General features: G+C 42.7%; 1 protein-coding gene and 1 long non-coding RNA gene across 3 annotated transcripts in view; both read left to right on the top strand.

The window, feature by feature from the left end:
* The window catches only part of SMPX (small muscle protein X-linked), a 124,811-nt gene extending 124,200 nt beyond the window's left edge, over positions 1–611 (top strand). Inside the window, exon 9 of the mRNA XM_014847923.3 lies at positions 199–611. The gene's annotated coding sequence lies outside the window, so the exon portion shown is untranslated. The remainder of the gene's footprint in view (positions 1–198) is intronic.
* Positions 612–5,329: 4,718 nt separating this feature from the next.
* LOC106835517 (uncharacterized) lies at positions 5,330–17,563 on the top strand. Of its 2 annotated transcripts, none has more exons than XR_011499619.1 (4): positions 5,330–5,467; positions 8,833–8,959; positions 11,143–11,262; positions 16,591–17,563. It is a non-coding gene; the product is annotated as an uncharacterized lncRNA (long non-coding RNA). The 2 variants fall into 2 exon arrangements; XR_001399131.3 differs by having other exon boundaries at positions 11,143–11,374; positions 16,591–17,554.
* Positions 17,564–20,249: the final 2,686 nt, after the last annotated feature.

The following is a 20,249-nucleotide window of genomic DNA, read 5'->3' as shown; positions in this document are numbered from 1 at the left end:
AAATTACCAGAGCCAAAGTTGGTGGTCACACCTTCTACTCTTAGTTCACTTTACATTCATGGGCTCCAGAGAAGAAGTTTCCAAGTGCAAATGAGGCCTTTAATTTTGATTTGTACCTATCGTATTTATTTACAAGCTGTCCCTAAAAATATCTCATGAAAACTAAAGCAATACTCCCTTTGGTTTTTTCTTTTGCAGGCTTGATGTGAAGAATTAAAGAGGGAGAATGGATTCAAATGAAGACAGCTCACTAAAACATTTTATATATTTCTATGAAGATGATGAACCTCCTGAATGCCTGAGGCTCTAGCAGAAATGTCCTGTTTGTACATTTGTATCTCTTCCTTCTAGTTGGCTGCCCTTCTTACTTTAACTTACCTTCATGTTTGGCACCTTGCAGAGCACATCAGCTCAAGAATTCACCACTTGGAAGGTGTGGTTTTGAGGAAGGATATGATTTTACGGAGAGGGTTATGGCACTCTGCATAACAGTGATTTTGATTGGAAGTTCTCTCAGCTCCTTCCCACACTATTTTGGTCAATATTTGGAATGTCTTTTAGTTCTTCACCTTCTAAGTTATGTCAATAAACTTTTTATGAGTTCAAATAAATATTTGAGTAAGTGTAAAATATGAATCTAGACTAAATTAATTTTCATATACTCAGATAGCTACATATTCTCCCACATGGAGAGAAATAAGATATAGAGCCAGTCAAATCCTACATTGCCTAAGTGGGGGCTTCTCACTCTGAATTACTGGGTACCATGGGTAAAACTATGGCTGACTGATCATTGCAAATGAAGTTAAATGCTGCCTGAGGAACTGGGCATCGTTGATATTTCTCTTCCAAGGATGACCTTTATGGTGAGTGCATTTTACTTCCATAGGGGCTTAGATGTTCCCTTTGCCCAGATGGGGTAGAATTCGTTACAAAGCACAATAAAATAAAGCTGAGAGATCAGAACAGAAGAGAGGTACAGATCACACCTTAGCTGTCCAAAGAAAAACGAAACGTGTCTCCTGCTGCTAAGATGGAGAGTCTACGAAACTTAATCAATGGCCGACACTATCATAAACCAAAAAGGATCACCCATGTACCCTCTAGAGTCTGCTGACCTTCTCAGATGGACAGGCAACTTCACAGTATGAAGATTTGAGGGACCAGGTTCTCAAGACCACACTGTTTTAAAAGCAAGTGTGTCACCTACCTGGTATGTGGAGACCCCCAACACCATGACTTTTATCCTTGGTTCAGTGTCTGCCATTTAAAAAACATCAGATGTACTTCTAAACATCCCAAGCAAAAATTAGTCTTTAGCTTCTCCATTTCATAGAGATCAATTTCCAAGAGCAGGGCTATCATTGCACACACGTGACTGGCTGGAGATTCAGTGGGACCTGAGGAGTTTAGGTTTTCCTGAAAGGGTGCCCATCTGGTTGTGGGTCCCAGACATCTTGCTGGGCTGCGGCTTAGCCTGGTGATCTAATATAGACATACGGGGTGGGGAACATCAATTGGAACAAAATATGCCAGCCTGATCATCTGTCAGCAGAACAGGGTCTAAAGAACATGGCATTGTGTTGCCTTGAGCCATTCTACTCCTTCCTAATTAGGGTAGTTGGGTAGGGTTACAAAATTTCCCTCAATGTTCCCTTTGTTTATATATAAACGATCCATGCTCAGTTTCAAAATTAAATTCCGGTTTAATGTTATAAAAACTGTCTTCATATTTTGTCTTCCAAGTCAAATGTGCAGCATAATACAGACAAGAGTCATTAGACAAATTCAATGGATTTTTTGAGTTTTTCATTTAATATGTACTTTATTTTGTTAAGGCTCAAATTCACTGTATACAGGATTTAGCAAGTTCCATATTCTATTATTCGTTGGACAGCACACATAATATAGGAAAAGACAGAGTTTATTGTCAATGAAGTTATAATTTAAAAAATTCACACATTTCACACTAAATGGCTATTTAAAAACCCATACATCACATTGAAACAGCATTACTTATCTTACAGGTTTGTAAACAAGCCATCATTATGCAACTTTTCCATGGGGGAGAAAGGAGGTACAAGCAGTTGAAGGTTCATTAGGAGAGAGAAAAAAACACTGGAAACAACACCGGTTTGAGTAATTAAAGTAAAGCATAAGGTACAATAGCATTTTTAGTGCACGTGCTGTAAATGCTACCCCTATCAGATACTCTGCTGACAGGTGAGGATGTTCGGTGCAGTACAAGTCTCTCCGCCCACATTACCTGGGTGGCAGGCTTTGTGCTAAGTGCTGGGAAGAACATAGTACTTTCACCCAGAAAATCACCTTGCTTGAAACACCCCCCACATCCGCCTCACCCTCCCTTCCCTGATGGGATGAGATTTTCTTCTATTGGGCTTGAGGCACAGTGAAAGGAGAAGGCCCCAAAGGGTTCAGGACTGCGTGGGACACTTGAAAAGCTTCTTCTTTTGGAGCAGAAGCCATCTGGAACAAGCAAGGCTCTCCAGAATCTTCTCAATCACTCATTTCTTATGATCTTCACATTTCAAGAGCACAGATTAGAATGGAATTAGCTTTGCTTCCAAGGTTACTTCCTGAGTAGCTGAACGACACAGAATTTTAAAAGTTAGGCCAAGGGCATGGGGAGATGATAATTACCCAAATGAATCCCTCATTTTTAACTAGAGCAGTTAGAGGATTTACAAGAAGCCTCCCATTATGATGAGGTCCATGTAAGGAACACTACTAATTTGGATGTACCATCCTGTGAAGCTCTCTCTCCTACATTCTTGGGCTGACCTAGAATTAGGGTTCCCCGCTCCGAGACAGGACGTGGAAATGTTCACGGGGAACGAGAAGAGGGCTCATTTGGATTCCAGGACCACAAGTTGATCAATTAAAATTAACTCCCTTTGAAGGCCTGTGGCATTATCCCAGTGCTTTGCAATCTAGCTTGACATAGAAACTGCATTTAACTTGGTAATTGATGCTCCCTTGGGATTTCAACCTGATGCTGAATATATGCATCAATGTGGCCCACAGCTAGTTTCTTGCCTCACATACCATTAATGAAATTTCTGTGCTTCTCCAAAGGAGAGCATATGTTGTCATAATATTCAGATGCAATTGTGGATTCAGTCAATAAGCCATGCAGAGAGCAACCACTAGGGGAGAACGCTACCCGCCAGCATGTTGCTAGGCGAAGAAAACCCTTAGAGCTCATACATTCAGTTCATTTTTTCTCTAAGCAAATGACCAAAGCTACTTAGATCCCGCAATGAAGGCAAATCACATTGTCAAAAAAATATATATGCTGATTATAAAAAAGGGGCTTCAGCTGTAAAATAAGATTACAGCCTTCACAACACCATCACTTAATGGTGTTCTTCAGAGAAAGAAAAACAACCTCAATTAAGCAATCATTTTCAGATTCTAGTATGCACTTGGCCTCACATCCTTCGACCCTATGCTTGTTTATTAAAGGAGAAAAATAACTCCCATAACATTTGACTTCTGTGCCAAATAATTCAGTGTCACCCCCGACTAGGAGAGCCCGCACTATCAGATAACAAGGCTCTTTTTTATGACCAGCTCTTTCCCTGGTTCAGTGAGGATATAGTCAAGATGCAGCTTTCAGAGGGAGAGGGGGCTTTCCCCTTGGGCTTCAGAGGCCTGGAGATGAGCTGCAAAGAAAAAGCAGGTCTGCAGTCTAAAATCTAATTTTCAAATCTGATTGTGAGCTGGGCAGAGCAATGGGGAGGGGAGGTGCAGGCAAGATTTGACCCCAGTGTGCGGGTTGCTTATGGTCTCTAGACGTACAGAGCGAGGGTTCTAGGCTTCTCTGGGAGCTATCCTCTCCTTAATATTGCTCACACATCTATGGTGCACCAGACAAGACAGGGTCCTGGAGAAATTTCTCTTCAAAAGCATTTTGAAACACACCAATGTTCAATCCACCTGCCCACACAAGCCACGCTGCCTTACAGCTAATGGCAGGCGTTAGGCAAAAAAAAAAAATAAAAAAAAGGGCGGGGGGGCGGGGAGTCGTGCTTTATTTATAGCCGTGTTTTGCTTTGTTTTACACTGTGTCTTCTGGCTCTAGCCACACACAGAAAGATTCTTGGGCTCAGGCAATCCTCACCCTGCTGGAGCTGAGTTTTCCTGCCTTCAGTGGGAGATGACCAACATTTGAAGAAGCCAAAGGAGACATGTCAACTTCTAGGGGGCTGGACACCCATCAGGGTAGGGACATTTCTGCTTAGTATCGGAAACTAGGCCTTTGCTTAGTGTTCTAAAATCATCTGGGTGAATACAACTTTATTATATTTTCTATAAAATGGCATGTTGCATTTATTTAAATTTGCAGGCAAGGAAACGGGCATAGCTGTCCCTAGTGATTAAATAATAACAATTGTGCATAGATCAGGACTCCTTAAATCTTAAACAAACAAAACACCAAAAAACCCCCACCTCATCCCAAACATACTTTTCTCTAAATCTTGAAGTCATTGCCAGGCATGGCTGTGATAACGATGGCCAAGAGGGGGAGGTGGGACCTCCATTTGGAATCCAGGCAAACCACACACACACGTGGGGTGGGAATTCGGAAAGGGGAAATAGCCAGGAGAGATGTCCCTTAACGAGAGACCCACTGGGCTCCAAGCTCTGTAGTTAGATCCTAATTGACTACAGGGACCCCAACTCATAGACTCAACATTTTGGTCCTACTTACTTATTGCTTGCTTATTTCCCTAGACTTTTCCCGACACATTTTCTTTACCAGCTTGGGAAAGGAACTCCCCCCTCTCTGTCACTCTGGGACATTCCTGTCTGGATAACTGGACTCCGGCTGCAGATATACCAAAATGACTGTGGCATTAATTTCCTTGGAGAGCATGCTTTCACCAGAGGCTTTATTAATATTTGCCACCCTGGAGTCATTCACCCCATTTGGCCCTGTATATAAACAATAATGCCTACTGCTGGCTGGAAAATAAACCGTGTGAATTGGCATGTTTTTCAATGAGAGGTCATCGAGAACAGCACTGGCAATGGCCCATTGTATCCCCCAGACCTTTCGTTTAGGGGCCAAGCAGAGGCAATGATGTCTAACAGACGCACCATTAGGCAAGACCTACATCTGAAAGCTTTGTTGATTCAGACGCTCAGTAATTAAGTTGTGGGCCAGCAAGCACATTATCTGCATTCAAACATGTCCCTGATCAGCGATTAGATGGGCAAACATGTGACCTCATTGTCTCTGACGAAGGATGATTGTGTAACAGTCTCTTGTCCTCGGACATCATGGTTATTTGCCAACTTTTGATCCCAGTAAAGAAGCTGAAATCACTTGCTGCGGTTCTGGGAATCAGATTTTTAGGACAACTGACTCTTCCTTGGGAGGCTTGATGCATTCGACCTGATTACTGATGTACTGGAAACTCTACAGAGACCCAGACACAAGGTGGGTGGATGGAAGAGAGGTGGGAGCTGTGAAGAATGTCTGAGGGATGGCCTGGCGTCCCATGATTTTACCCAAAGACACGTCAGAGGGTCTGTTTTTAAATTTCACAGCTTTTTTGCTGCAAAAGAGGTAGCAGAGAGAAAGGTGTGTAGGAGGGAAGGTGGGAGGGAGGGAGAGAGAGAGAGAGAATGAGAAAGAGAAACAAGAGAGGGAGGAAGAGGAAGGGAGAGAAGGAGAGAGAGTGCATTTGCTCCTACAGCCCATCGTTGTCAGGTCACCTAAGAAGATTCTGTGGCTTCTCTGTGGTCTGGCCAAGCAGGAGAAGCCTATCTGTTTCATACACAATCGAACACTCATCATCTATTTTCTTCTGAAGGGTAAGGAGGATGCGTGAGAGCTTCCAAGTGCATGTGGTGAAGCCAAGTGAGGACTAAAAGATAATCTGGCTTGGGGTGACCTGAGACATCTAAATGTCACATAGCCTTGATGCACATGTGACCTGGAACTGCCCTGGGATGACTCAGGCACCAGCCCTTTCTTAATCCCTTATTTTCTCTCCTTACTCCAGTGAGATTAACACAGCCACAGGCCTCAGAGCAGCTCTGAGAAGCCCTCCCTTCTGCTTTCAGCTTTCTGGGGCCAGCACCACAATTCTTTTTTCTTTTTAAAGATTTCATTTTTCCCTTTTCTCCCCAAGGCCACCTGGTACATAGTTGTATATATGTTTTTTAGTTGTGGGTCCTTCTAGTTGTGGATTGTGGGACGCCGCCTCAGCATGGTCTGATGAGCAGCACCATGTTCAGCACCCAGGATCCGAACCGGTGAAGCCTTGGGCCGCTGAAGCAGAGTGCGCGAACTTAACCACTTGGCCACGGGGCCGGCCCCACAGCACCACAATTCTGCACGCAGTTAAGAGCTTGGTTCTGAACTCAAATTAATCTGCACTTAAACCCTGGCTACTCTATTAGAAAGAATAACAATCACTTAAAATGCTGCATGTGTTTTCAAAATGAAACCTACAGCCAAATCAACAGGTGATGAGTAAAGGGCCAGGCACTATTGGAGGAGAGACTCCTGCATTGTGGAGTTCCTTTACCCAGACACTGTCAAAGGAGAGTTTTGATGAGTGTGTTTGAAGGCTATATTGAGGGCCGTATTTGATGAGTATATGGAGAGCTAAATTATAGGGAAAAAAAATTAACAACAATGATTTAAAATAAATCTATATATCTAGTGATCTAAGTCATGATTCAAATCATTGTGACTTAATTTAAATCCCCCATAATCCAGATTCTTCTATCTAAATCTGAAGTTATGATTCAGGCAAATGTCCAGGGTAGCAAGCACACCAATAAGTATTTTTTTGTTTGCTTCTGTCTTCGTTTCTTTCCCCAGTAACAGACTCTGAGACAAGGATTTAAGTACATGTAGTTTGTTTGGGCAGGGAAGGAAACACCAGCAGGAGACTGGGGAGGTGAGGCAAGGCCAGGAAGGCAGCTGAAGAGGGAGGTTGTGAAGTCGGTTATGATTATGGGTAACCTGAGCTTGATCCCGCAGGGGAAGCTTTGCGAATCTGAAGAGAACAAGGCCCCAGTGTGGTCCCAGCTTGAGCGAGGGAGCTGGGGCATTTATGCGCCAACTCCCATCCATCATTGATTGAGGGCTGCCTGCTGCACCAGCACGCAAAGTGCACATTGCAGGTCAGGGAAAGCCCCTAACAAAAGAATGCAGGTTGGAAGCTGGGTCACATATACTGAGGCATAGGAGCCAAGAAGATATGCGTGAGGCACAGGGCCCATGAAGGCCTTTACGTACGAATGGCAAAAAAGTAAAATAAAATCCTTGTTGTACTAGATCACAGACACATTTTCTACTGAAGATGTGACTGGCTAAATTTACATAATTCCTTTAACTCAGGAAGTGAATCATTCCTGGTATTTTCCCACTGCAAATGAGTGAGACGTAGAACATCTTCTGCATAGGGAAGTGGCATCCTTGTTTTTTTCCTACAAGGGTAACCATTTTCAAACAGTATTGATGATGAAAATAAATTTAATAATAGAAATCCTATAAGACTTCCTATGCCAATTAATTTCACAAATACCCCTCCTGCTGTATATTTTCTAAACTACATTTTCACCACAATGATATAGAGATAAAGCCAAGGAGGCATATATCTATCTATAGTAAATAATATAGATATATATAAATAAATATATAAATATAGCTATGTAAATATAGATAATACCACATGACTAACGTTCCTCTTTCTCCATGTACAATTAATGTACAAGCTGACTATCACTACGAAGCCTTGTTTTTATTTTTAGAATAGATGTGTCCCTAGTAAACCAGTTGATCAGACCCAGATTTCTCTTTTCTGTAAAAGCAGCATGTTTTGGGGGCCGGCCCAGTGGCGCAGCGGTTAAGTGCGCACGTTCTGCTTCGGTGGCCCGGGGTTCGCCAGTTTGGATCCCAGGTGCGGACATGGCACCGCTTGGCAAGCCATGCTGTGATAGGCATCCCACATATAAAGTAGAGGAAGATGGGCATGGATGTTAGCTCAGGGCCAGTCTTCCTCAGCAAAAAGAGGAGGATGGGCAGCAGTTAGCTCAGGGCTAATCTTCCTCAAAAAAAAGAAAAAAAAATAAAAGCAGCATGTTTTCATCTATTGGGATTTTTTGAGAGCTGCAATAAAATATCCTCATGGCCCCAAAGCACCCTAGACTTTCCGTCACTCTTGTTTATGTAAGTCATTGCAAAACTGTACATGACTAGGAGCCTTAAGTATCAGTTCAATAAGAAAGCGCCCTTAAATAAACTGATAAAAAAAAGCAAAAGAGAAAGAGGACTTGAACATAATGTGTAATCCATATCAATGATTTGGTAGCCTGCTATGCTCTGCAGTGAAAATGGCAAATGAGGTAATAGCATCAGGCAGGAATAGGAAATGGAAGCATCAGCAATGGAAATGTGGTTGAGTAGATCTTTATATGATGTCCTGAGGAGCCCTGAGATTGAAGGGTGGCAAGTGAGTCTTTTCCGTTGAGTGGCTTCCATGCCACAGTGACTTGGGGATGATGGGAGCATGGAAGAGGCAGAAGGCAGTTTCACCACTGTAAAATGTAAAAAGGTCTTGAAAGGGGCAGAGAGAGGTAGTTGTCCCCCAATATTCATTCTCACCCCTCTTCCTCAGTAATAAAATCTCTAAATTTTTACTGACTGCACAGCCACTCCTCTTGCAGCTCATGGTGGCCCTGTGACTAAATTCTGGTCATTAAGCAAAAGTGGTGTTTATAATTCCTGGTAAGTATCCCTGAAGGGAGAGGTCAGCTGCTTCTTCTCTTTTTCCTCTTTTCTTCTAGCTGTAATGCAGATGTAATTGTTGGAGCAGGAGTGGCCGTCTTGGACCATGAGGTGGCAGCTGTGTGTTGATAGGACCCTAGGTCCATAAAATCACCATACTAGACTTGGACTGCCTACATTTCTGAGGTAAGCAAACAAAACCACTTTCTTGTACTTTGGAGTTTTTGTTACTCACAGCTGAACCTTATTTCAACTAACATAACAGTTATTCTTCCATGGGAATGAATATGGGAGCCTGTGAGTTCTTTCCTGGAATAGATTTTCCTTTTTGACCAGCAACTGTACTCACTGCTTATGTTTAGGGGCTCAGTCGTTCTGTATCTCTCCCTGCCTCCCCACACCGAAAGGACAGACACTTGCCTCCATAGACAGCTAGAGCTTGGGCACGTGCATTAAGGCAGGCCATTTGAGTATGGAAAGGGGAGCAGCGGACAGTTTAGAATTTATTTAGAATTCATTCCAGATTGACAGTAGTGGCCTTCCCAGTCTAATGGTGGCAGTGCCTGAGGCCAGGCTCAGTACTGGGCAGTGGTACACTGGTGTCCTAACCAAATTTTTCTATGGTATGATTTAGTGATAGTTCTGTCATACTCACTCGTTTCTCTCCTACTCCCTTTCCAAGTCTGTTTCTCCAGCTCTCCCACTGACTGTGAATTATCCAGTATCCTTCCAGTGATGGGTCAGCATCTACTGCTTGCACTCAGAAACCTTGTCTCATTCGGAAATTGACATGTGGAAATGAGTTGCAACAAGTAGCCTTAGGGAAATGGGAGCAACTTGGAATGAGTCATTGGTCCTAGTTGGGGCCGAAGACAGTGTTAAAGGGCAGGACTCTGGCAGCCACTGGCAAATCAACAAATTGATCATCTACGGTCACCCAGAATAATGTACTCATTGAAGACTTGTTTCTCCTTGGACTGCCACATCTCCATTGGCAGTGTCAGGAATGAAACCCTCATTCATGAGGTGGAATCATTTCTCAGGAAAGAATAGGCAAGCAGCTATAGGCCCTCATTTCTCTCACCCTCCCCTAACACACACCCTTTCATCATTATTTGCCTTAAGACCACCAGGACTTATCTCATTGTGTTCTAAATTCCCTTCCTTCATTCATCAAAGAGGCCCAGACCACCACGTCACCCTCATCTTCCCACGTGGCTCTGCTTCAATACCACATGGCTCTGCATATCCCCCGTTCAGCTCCCACCTCCAAGCCCTCCCCAACTCCTTTGAGGTGCCCTCTGCAACCCCTAGTTGGTAATCAGCAGACCCCCCTCTGTCCTCAATCTCGTTTCTGAATGACCCCTGAACACACAGTTCCCTAATCAAGCACAAGGCACATTTTAATGGAAACTTGGCTTTCTCGTGAAGACATTGCTTCCTCTGCAACCCCCTCAAATGGTGGCTGTTTTTATTTTTACCTCCATGTTTCATATAACACAGGGCATGCAAATGGGTAGATGTTTTCTTTGCTCCTCATGGCCAGTTCCAGACTATTCTTCCTCCCCTTCCCCTCCTCCCGCAAGCCCCCTACCCCCAGTTTGAATCCTATGTCATCAGACTACATTCCCACTAGCCCTTCTTGTTGCAGTTGTTCATGCTCCCTCATTTATTGAAGATTTTATCTCCTGGCTCTCTATTGCTCTCTCCAGCACTGTCTTACTTCTTGAGGATTTATGTATATGATGTATTTGTATATTCCTCCCTATATCCTAGATTCTCAGGTATTTGACTTCTCTCATTGTCCACCCTACCTCAGCCACTCATTGTCATGTTCCTACATAGACCTTAACATATTATTGTTACTAAAACCTGCAACTCCTCCATAATCTCGGAGTCAAACATCCATTGTCTGACCATCACCTCCTATATTTAGAGCTTGCTTCCTTTAGTACCCAGACTCTAACAGTCCAGCCACATTAGGCTGTGTGAGTACAGAAATGGACTAGGCAGAGAGTTGGGTTTAACCAGGGTGAGGGACTGGAGTGACTGACCAAAGCCGTTAAGCTGGATAAAAAGGGCAATGAGGACCTGAAGGAGAAATATGAATGAAAAGATGGTAGGATCATTGGCTGTAGGTCCAGTCAAAGTCGAGGGATTATTGGGGGCAGTCCTTTGTTTGATGGGGTCATTCTCGTGTCAATTACCCATTTATCCATCATTGCCTTTTAGAGCTGGACCCTGTAAACATTTCTCCTTTGTCAGCTGGCACGATGTTAAGTGTTGGCAGTAGAGGAGAACCGCAAGGACAAGGCAGGAGGAAGGTGCTTCTCTTCCTGATCCTGGTGTGGTTTTTCTTGCTTCTTCAGCATGTGGTGGTCACTGAAGTACAAGACAGCCAGTGGGGCTCACCATCCAGCAAGTTTCAGTGCACCCCTGTTGCCTCTTTCCCAGGAAGTTCCACCAGCATCTCAACAGGTGACTTCCTAGTGAGTTTCACTGACACTCCAGCAGTTGGTTTCCTGCTTGCCATATGTGACCTGTGGCACCTCAGCGAACTTCTCTGCAATCCAGGACTACAGTCATACTCTCTCTACCAAGGTCTGAATCTCAGCCTTGGTGGTTGGGGCCTCTTCCAGATTTCTTCCTTCCTTGGGTGTTCTGCCTTAGCCTAGAAGTAGTGGCTGCTCCCTATATCCACCATTCCTGTATTCTTTATAGTTCTCTATACTATTTAGTACCTAATCTCCTGTTGCTAGTTAGTAATCCTTTAAACTTTCCCCCAAATTTATGTGGTTTCTGTCCCCTAACTTCCTAAAGGAAGCAACTCGATAGAAAGCCAATTCTCACTCTCTACTCCTCCTCGCCTTAGTGTAAGATTAGCATGTTCTGGTGGCCAATCATCAAGTCACTCCAGAAGCAGCAGGCTTATATACCAGAATAATTGTAGATTGTTTACTTATAATCAGCAAAAATCTGGGGAATATATGTAGAAATGAGAGTGTAGACCAAAAATGGAAAAACACAACTTTATATTGGGCTGAATTAATCAATATGGGTCCATTTACCAGAGACTTTGGATCCAGTAGGCTAGCTGGAGAGGCTGAAAGTAGTTCTAATACTTACTTGGTTGGTTGACTAAAACCTGGACTCAATTGTGGCTCACCTTAAATGAGGCTGAGATGCAAGAAATTCATTTGTAAGGGTTCTAAAGACTTATGGACATTGTAATGCTTCAGTTGATGCATTTGTGTGTTTCCAATAATGATGTAATTTGAGACTCCCCAGAAGATAATCCCTTCCCCATGGCCTTGAGAAATAAATTGGTGAGGGGAGTGCTTCTCTTCTGTAGGCCAGAATTACTGACAAGAGATGATATGTGGAAATGGGCTTCCTGATATCAATGTGTTAGGAATATCTCAGAGTGACAGAGGCCAGGGGGCATTACTTAACTACAAGAAGCAAGATGATCATGGTTACCAGAGTGGAAATCAGAAGGGTCTGAGCCACAGGGATCTTTGGCAGTAGTGGATTGCTTATGGGATCACCATGTCTGAAGATCCTGGGTAATCACCTAAGGCCCTATTTGACTTTTACAACAACAACAAAACTCCATATCTGGTTAACAGAGGTTAGGCGTGTGTCAGAAAATAAAAATACTGAGTTGAGGCCTCTCACCCAATTCTAAAACCTGAGTCACCCAACTCCCAGACCAGAGCTCCTTGAACGAAGAGGCGGCTGTATGCTCCAAGAAGGGACCCTACAAAGACTTCCCCAGTGCCTCCTGGATCTTCCTTCTAGCCCTCAGCAGAGAGACTCCATTGTTTACCATAGGAAATGTGCACTGGCAAAAGGGAAACATGCACATCCTTGGGAGATTATTGGACACTAGCTGTAAGATGACACTAATTCCTGAGTACCCTGAAAGTTACTATGGCCCATTGGCCAATATGGAGGTTGGACAGGGGTCCACCTTACAGCAATGCCTATGGGACACTGGACCCACCCTAGGTTGTTTCCTCCATTCCTGAGTATTGATGAAATATATTCTCAGTAACTGGCTGTGGCAGATTGTATTTTCCAAAGATGGCTCCAATGATAGCTCCCATCCCCATGGTGTTCTAAAATGAGACCTTGCGACTCCTCCAGTGAGGGGTAGAGTCTATTTCTCCACCCCCTGGAATCTGGGTGGGCCCTGTGACTGCTTTGATCAATAGAATAGGGTGGAAGCGATACCACGCCAGTTCTATGTGTAACCCTTAACTGGTGGGCACTTTCTGCTTCCTGCCTCTTGGAAGATAGCCGCCCCGTAAGAAGAGCAATTGACCAATTGGTTTGACCAATGAAGATGGGCTTTCCCATATAGATATAGATATGGCAGACATTTTCCATAATTTGAACGAGCTAAAGCTGCAGTTCCAAGCTTTTGATGAAAATATAATTAAAGCATGTGGCAATATAAAAGTACTTTTATAACTAATATTGTAGTGACAGATAAAAGTATTTGCTAAACTTTTCTAAGTATAAAGGCTATATGAGATGCCTGTTGGAGAAAGAGCAACAAGTAAAATTAAGAGTTGTGTTGTAAGTCATAGTAATGTCTTTTTAGTATACTTTCAGAAATGGAGAAAGTAAATGATGCAAAGAGTAGATGACAATTTTTTTCTCAAGTCATATAGTTCTAATCCTTTGCTTTCAACAAAATTGAAAAACCTATGAGCTGGGAGCTGATACATCATTAAAAATAATTTTTGTTGATAGATCACTATGTAACATTTATCACATAATTGGAAGGAGTTCAACAAATTGAGCGACATTGGTATAGCAAAACTCCTGCATTCCTATATACTTATTTATGTGAGCAAGATTTCTCAGTGCTTACAGCAATGAAAAAAATAGGAATAAATTGTTGAATTGTTGGTGAACCCTGCCTCATTCTAGCAATAAGTCATATTCATCCATGGATACATGAACTAATTTTAAAAAAATCAGCCCCCCCATATTACTAGAAAATGCAACTTCAATTAAAATTTGCTTTTTCGTGTTTTATGTTGTTTCAGTCAATTGTACACAAATAATAACTTTAATGACAACTTAATCCATAAGACTATTTTTTAACACTTAGAAATAAAATGTAAATTCTAATTTAGAAATAAAATTTAAAATTCCAGTACACACACACTATATATATATATATACATACATATATGAATAGCACAAAAACTTGAGGAAATATTCTTCCAATATTTCCAAACTTCTGTGACTCAGTAAAGCAGTTGCTCATGTCACTGATGGACAAATGAAGTTCGGTGAGATATCTTCATTTTCCACTTCCATCTTATTTGTTAATGCAAACAGAATTATCAACCAATATCCATGTCAGAACTACGTTCATTAGTTAATGATTTGAGCAAGTTATTGGCTGAATTGGATAGTAATTAAGATTTTATTTGTAGTTTGGTTTTTTCAAATCATAGTTGAATTGCAACTATAAGTTGGCAAAAAAAACCCCAAAATAAAACAACAAAAAAGCAACCTTTGACAATCAATTGGCTATATGGAATTTATAATAAAGAGCATTGTATATTTTATTAATTGTAAATTTTGTGCCTTTTTTTATCTGAGGAAGATTCGCCCTGAGCTAACCTCTGTGCCAATCTTTTCTACTTTTTAGTATGTGGGCCGCCAGCACAGCATGGCCGCTAACAGAGCAGTGTACGTGCACACCTGGCAACTGAACCCAGGCTGCCAAAGCGGAATGCCCTGAACTTAACCACAAGGCCACTGGGGCTGGCCCTAAACATCTTTTATATCAGTAAAATTTAAAACAAATATCTTTCTTTCAGAGAGCTGGTTGTTAAACATTTACCAGCATACCACTGTGGCCAGCCAAGGTGGGGCTGAAGGTAATGGGAACATGAAGGAGTAGTGGAGGAGGGAAGTCGTAAATACCTCATCATTAGGTGCAGGAACAAGGACCACAGTTTCTACCCAGACTCTCTTCCTTGCTGTGCCACGTAGATATTTACACATTTTAAGTGACTGCCCTCTTTCTTCTTCCTTTACTCCACTATTGCACATAGGGTGTGTTGGTGGTTGAGAAGGGATTATGACAGAAATAGATATTGCTCAGATGTCCTGGGTGAAGGGCTAGAAGAAGTAGTTGGTGAAACTTTGGGTTATTTTCCTTGAGAATAGAGTAAGTTGCATTATTTGAAGTGGGAGCATATATGTACATATATATATTTATTTTATATATATAAATTTTATAATATATTAAAAAAATATATATGTATATTTTAGACATATGAGAAGATGAGTCTTCAGGTATGTTGGACAGCCAAAGGGGTAGAGAGCTCCATCCACCTTGCACCCTTTTCTATGTCTGGGAAATGGCCTGCAGAGTAAGTCTTGGAGGGAAGAGCAGTCCTGCCTCCTAGTAAGGAAACTAAAATATGTGCTTTTCCCAATGCTTGGTGGCTGGAAATTTTTTTTTGCATTTTATCTAAGCTGAGAAAAATTAAATCCTTCCACTTGGGATTTTGGATCTGGAGATAGAAATAGGGAACAGTTTAGAATTCTTTGCAGCTATAGCAGCAGTAGCCAGCCTCCAGAGGTGACAGAATTGGGGGTAGCAGCATCGATGGCTCAGAGGTGGCTTCTTTAATTGACTCTTCCTACAATGAAATTTTAGCAGTGGATCCTTGCTTCCTTTGTTTCCTGCCCGTTTTCAGAGCCAATTCTCCAACCTTCCTGTTAATTTGGTGAGCTAGTCAATAAATTCATTTTCTGCTTAAGGTAAGTAGAGTTGGTTTCTGTTGTTGGAGTTAATAAAATATGTTCAAAAGGAAGCCTTTTAAAGGATCATGCTATGATTCTAAAATGCAGGCCCGTCTTAATGAGACTTCTGGCTAGGAGCTAGAAATCTGTTGCTGGGAAATTGAGAAGAGCATGAAGGTTGCGAATGTGCCCAGCCGCTTAGCATAACATCCATGGAAACTGACCAACATAAATTGCTCAAAAGTCCCTACTGTTCTCATAGGTCTATTATGGGAGAAAATTGTCTTGATGGTAGTTAAACCTCTTTTCCAAATCATGCATTTCATTTTGAACATTTTTTTTCCCAATAGTCATAGCTCTGCATCCTATTTTTACAACAGGGCTGGCCAGGCATTATAATTTCTGACACACATCAGCATTTCCCTGTATTGTGTTTGAGGACTTTGTAGAAAGGAACATCATCCAAGTTGTCACCATCACAACTCATCTTTGGCAAGTCAACAGTCTGGCTAAATGTTCCAGGAGTAAATTGACCACCCAAACTTGCCAGGTTTCTCATCTCTCAACTTGTGGTTTGTGTTCAACAATCAAAGTCAATGTCACTAAAATTGTTTATGAATGGAGTAAAAATTCAAACTGTGCCTTGGCAGTTACATTAGTTTTCTATTGCTGTGTTTAAAAATTATCACAAATTGGGGCCAGCCCGGCGGTGTAGTGGTTAAGTTCATGTGCTCCATTTTGGCGGTGGCCCAGGGTTCGCGGGTTTGGATCCTGGGTGCAGACCTACACCCTGCTCATCAAGCTGTGCTGTGGTGGCATCCCACATACAAAATAGAGGAAGATGGGCACAGATATTAGCTCACGACAATCTTCCTCAAGCAAAAAAGAGGAAGATTGTCAACAGATTTTAGCTCAGGGCCGATCTTCCTCAGGAAAAATCCTACTGCAAGTTAGCAGTTTAAAACAATACAAATTTATCATCTCATAGTTCTGTCGGTCAGAAATCCCAGTGGGCTCTCCTGGTTCCTCTGTTCCAGGTCTCACGAGGCTGAAATCAAGGTGTTGGCTGTCCTGAGCTCATTTTTGGAGGTTCTGGAGAAGAATCTGCTTCCAAGCTCATTCGGGTTGTTGGAAGAATCCAGTTCCTTGTAATTACAGGGTTGAGGTCCCCACGTCCTTGCTGGCTGTCACTTGGGAAACTCTCTCAGCTCCTTAAGGCCATCTACATCCCTCATCATGTTGCTTCCTCCATCTTCATTCCGGTGATGGTGCGTAGAGTCCTTCTTATGCTTCAAGTCTCTGCGACTTCCCCTTTTACAGTATCTTTTCTGTCTCCAGCCAGAGAAAGTTCTCTGCTTTTAAGGACTCAGGTGATTAGCTTGGACCCACCTGGTTAATCCAGAATAACCTCCCCATTTTAAGGCCCGAAGCCTTAATCACACCTGCAAAGCCCCTTTTGCCATGTCAGGTAACATCATCAGAGGTTCCAGGGATCAGGACATAGACATCTTTGGGGGGACATTCTACCTACCACAGCAATCCTCTGGTCAGTCTTAGCCAAAGACTCCAAAGATGAGGTTTCCTACCACTTCTATTAAACTCTGGCTATTTGGGTTCCTGGAGGTACCTAGAGGACACTGATCATTTTAATTTATAGATCATCAGGAAATTGTACAGTGCTATAGACTGAATGTTTGTGTTCCCCCAAAGTTCGGGTGTTGAAGCCCTAAGCCCCAGTGTGATGGTATTAGGAGGTGAGGCCTTTGGGAGGTAATTAGGTTTAAATGAGGTCACGAGGGTGGAGCCCCCACGATGGGACTAGTGTCCACATAAGAAGAGAAAGAGACCCCAGAGCTTCCTCACTTAGCCACGTGAGGATACAACAAGAAGATGGCCTTTTGTAAGCTAGGAAGAGAGTTCTGATTAGGAACTGAATCTGCCGGCACCTTGATCTTGGACTCCCCAGCCTCCAGAACTGTGAAAAATAAATGTCTGTTGTTTAAGCCGCCCAGTCTGTGGTATTTTGTTATAGCAGCCCAAGCCGACTAAGACATATGGATATCATTTTGCCTGCCACATGAAAGCAGAATCAATGAACTTTTCTTGCTTAGCGAAAAAATGGGCATCCTGAATAAAGCTTATGAAAGAAAGAGTGAAATATCTTTGCCTTCCAAGCTTTAGCCTCTTCCTGTCTTGTAGATGACCCAGGGCACAGCATGACCAGTGAAGGTAGCTGCAGCCGAAACCTGACCTCCATCCTCACTTGGAGACGTTTATCTTAGGATGTCTCCTCCCACAGTCTCTATGGAAGCACTTTGCACTGTGCACCCTCTGTCCATTAGCTCTGCAGGGTTCAGAATTTAATAGATGTCTGGGTACAAAGGGTGCCTCCCCCACTCTCAGCAGTGAAAGGGAAAAAGCCTTAAGGCAGTGCTTCTCCAACATCACTTCACTTTGGAATCGCCCAGAGCACTTTCAAAAAGTACCCATGCCCAGGTCCCACACCCAGAGGTTCTGGTTCAATTGATCTATGGGGCCTGAGTATCAATATTTTTTAAAAACCTCCAAGCTTCTTTTAATGTGCAGCCAGGGTTGAGAAGCACTGCTCTAAGATAAAGGGCTGCAGGTTATCCTTGGGTGACTCTAACAGATAAGTAAATTCCAGCTGTCAGGAACTATGACAATACCTATGTTGGGAGAACAATAGAGAAGGAATACCTGTCAAAGCCTTACATTTAGGCAATCAGCACAAAATGCAGCATGCAGATAGCAGCCCTGTGCCATCAGCTTGGAACTGGGCAACCAATTAATTAAGACAGGCTGACAGAATGGGAGACTCATCAACCATTGCCTCTGACGCTCTCTGGTATGGGTAATTTGTTAACCTTGTAAGGACTCACCCGGCTGACAAATGAGAGAAGCAATTCTCTTGTTACCACATCTACTAAAAGAGAATCACTACCTTCATGAGTTAAACAGAAAGACAGTCTCAAAAAGGATAATAATAATAATAGCTAATATTCTTTGAGCACTAACTGCCATAAAAATTTACTACAAACTCAGAGGCTTAATACAACACAATGTATTATCTTACAGTTTTGTAGGTCAGGAGTGTGGCACAGGTCTCACCAGGCTAAAATCAAAGTGTTGGCAGGGATGGGTTCCTTTCCAGAAGCTCTGGGGAAGAGTGTGCTTGAAGCCCATTGAGGCTGAAGGCAGAATTCCGTTCCCGGTGGTTGTAGGGCCCCATTTCCTCACTGGCTTCAGCTGAGGGCTGTTGCAAGCTTCTAGAAGCTGCCTGCATCCCTTGGCTCACAGCCCCCTTCTTCCATCTTCAAAGCCAGCAATGGTGGATCAAGTCCCTTTACACTTTGACTCTCTCCTGCCTCTTCTTCCATCATCGCCTCCCTCTTCCACTTTTAAGGACTCATGTGATTGCACTGGGCCCACCTGAGAATCATGGATGCTCTCCCTATCTAAGATCCATAACTTAATTCCACCTGCAAAGTTCCTTTGGCAATTTAAGTTAATATTTTCACAGGTTGCAGAGATTAGGACATGGTTATTTTGCCGCTGTTCTGCCTACCACAGAACTTATCAGGTTTTCCTCCCACCCCTGTGACTAGTCATTTTCATCTTTTAGCCCTGATGCCCTTCCTATAATCCATCTTCTTTTTTTTCTTCATTTGTTTTTGTTGAGGTAACCATGGTTTATAACATTATAAATTTCAGGTGTACATCATTATATTTTGATTTCTGTGTAGACTACATCATGTTCACCACCCAAAGACTAGTTACCATCCATCACCACACACGTGTGCCCTGTCACCTCTTTCACCCTCCTCTAATCCATTTTCATGTTGGCTTTTCTTGGGGGCTCATTCCTGGCCCCATTTCTTCCCTCTCTAGACTTTCTCCTCAGGTATTTCTTCCACAACCTGGGCTTTAAATAGCATCTATACGCAACATCTCAAATTAACATCGTCTCTCTTATGTGCCCCAGAATCGTTTCTCCAGTGGCCTAATTCTCAGCTCCATTTAGGGATGTCACGTTGTGAAATAAATAAGAGAAACCTCAACTAAATTGCATTTGGGAAGCCTTGGAGGAGGAGCTCTCACACCCTATCATACATTGTCAATTACTCCAAACAGTAAGAGAGGTAGCTTAAATCTTCTACAGGAAGGAAAACTACTTTAGTACTGAAGGAAGATCTCTCTCCCCACCTGGCAACATCCCAGCCAATGAGAAACACTGCAACTCAGCCAATGAGAAGCTGTTGCTGCCCTGAACTGTTACTTTCCCCCAATGGACTTTCATTTAGAAAAGCCCCTCCCTACTCCCCCTTTCCCTCTATAAAAGCAAGCTCCCCTCCTTTGTCCTCCAGATTTGCCTACAGTTCACCATAGCAAGCATATCCTGAGTTGCAATTCTTTTGGCTATTCTGAATAAACTCCTTTTGAGGGTAAAATAACTGGCGAATTTGCTTTTTAAGTTAATGACGTGAATCTTCAAAATTACTGAACTCTTGGTCTCTTTTCCCACCTACAACCTATTTCACGTCCCTTCTTCCTATCTCCGTAATGACGTCAGCATCACCCACTTGATTATGCCAAACACTTTGTAACTGAGCAAAAAGGGGCTCATTCTGCTGACTGCAATCTGGTGTCAATCAATTACAAACAAGCTGTGGTTGAG

Source organism: Equus asinus, chromosome X (assembly GCF_041296235.1).
Source record: "Equus asinus isolate D_3611 breed Donkey chromosome X, EquAss-T2T_v2, whole genome shotgun sequence".
NCBI classification, from domain to species: domain Eukaryota; kingdom Metazoa; phylum Chordata; class Mammalia; order Perissodactyla; family Equidae; genus Equus; species Equus asinus.
This window is presented reverse-complemented; position numbering and strand designations above follow the sequence as displayed.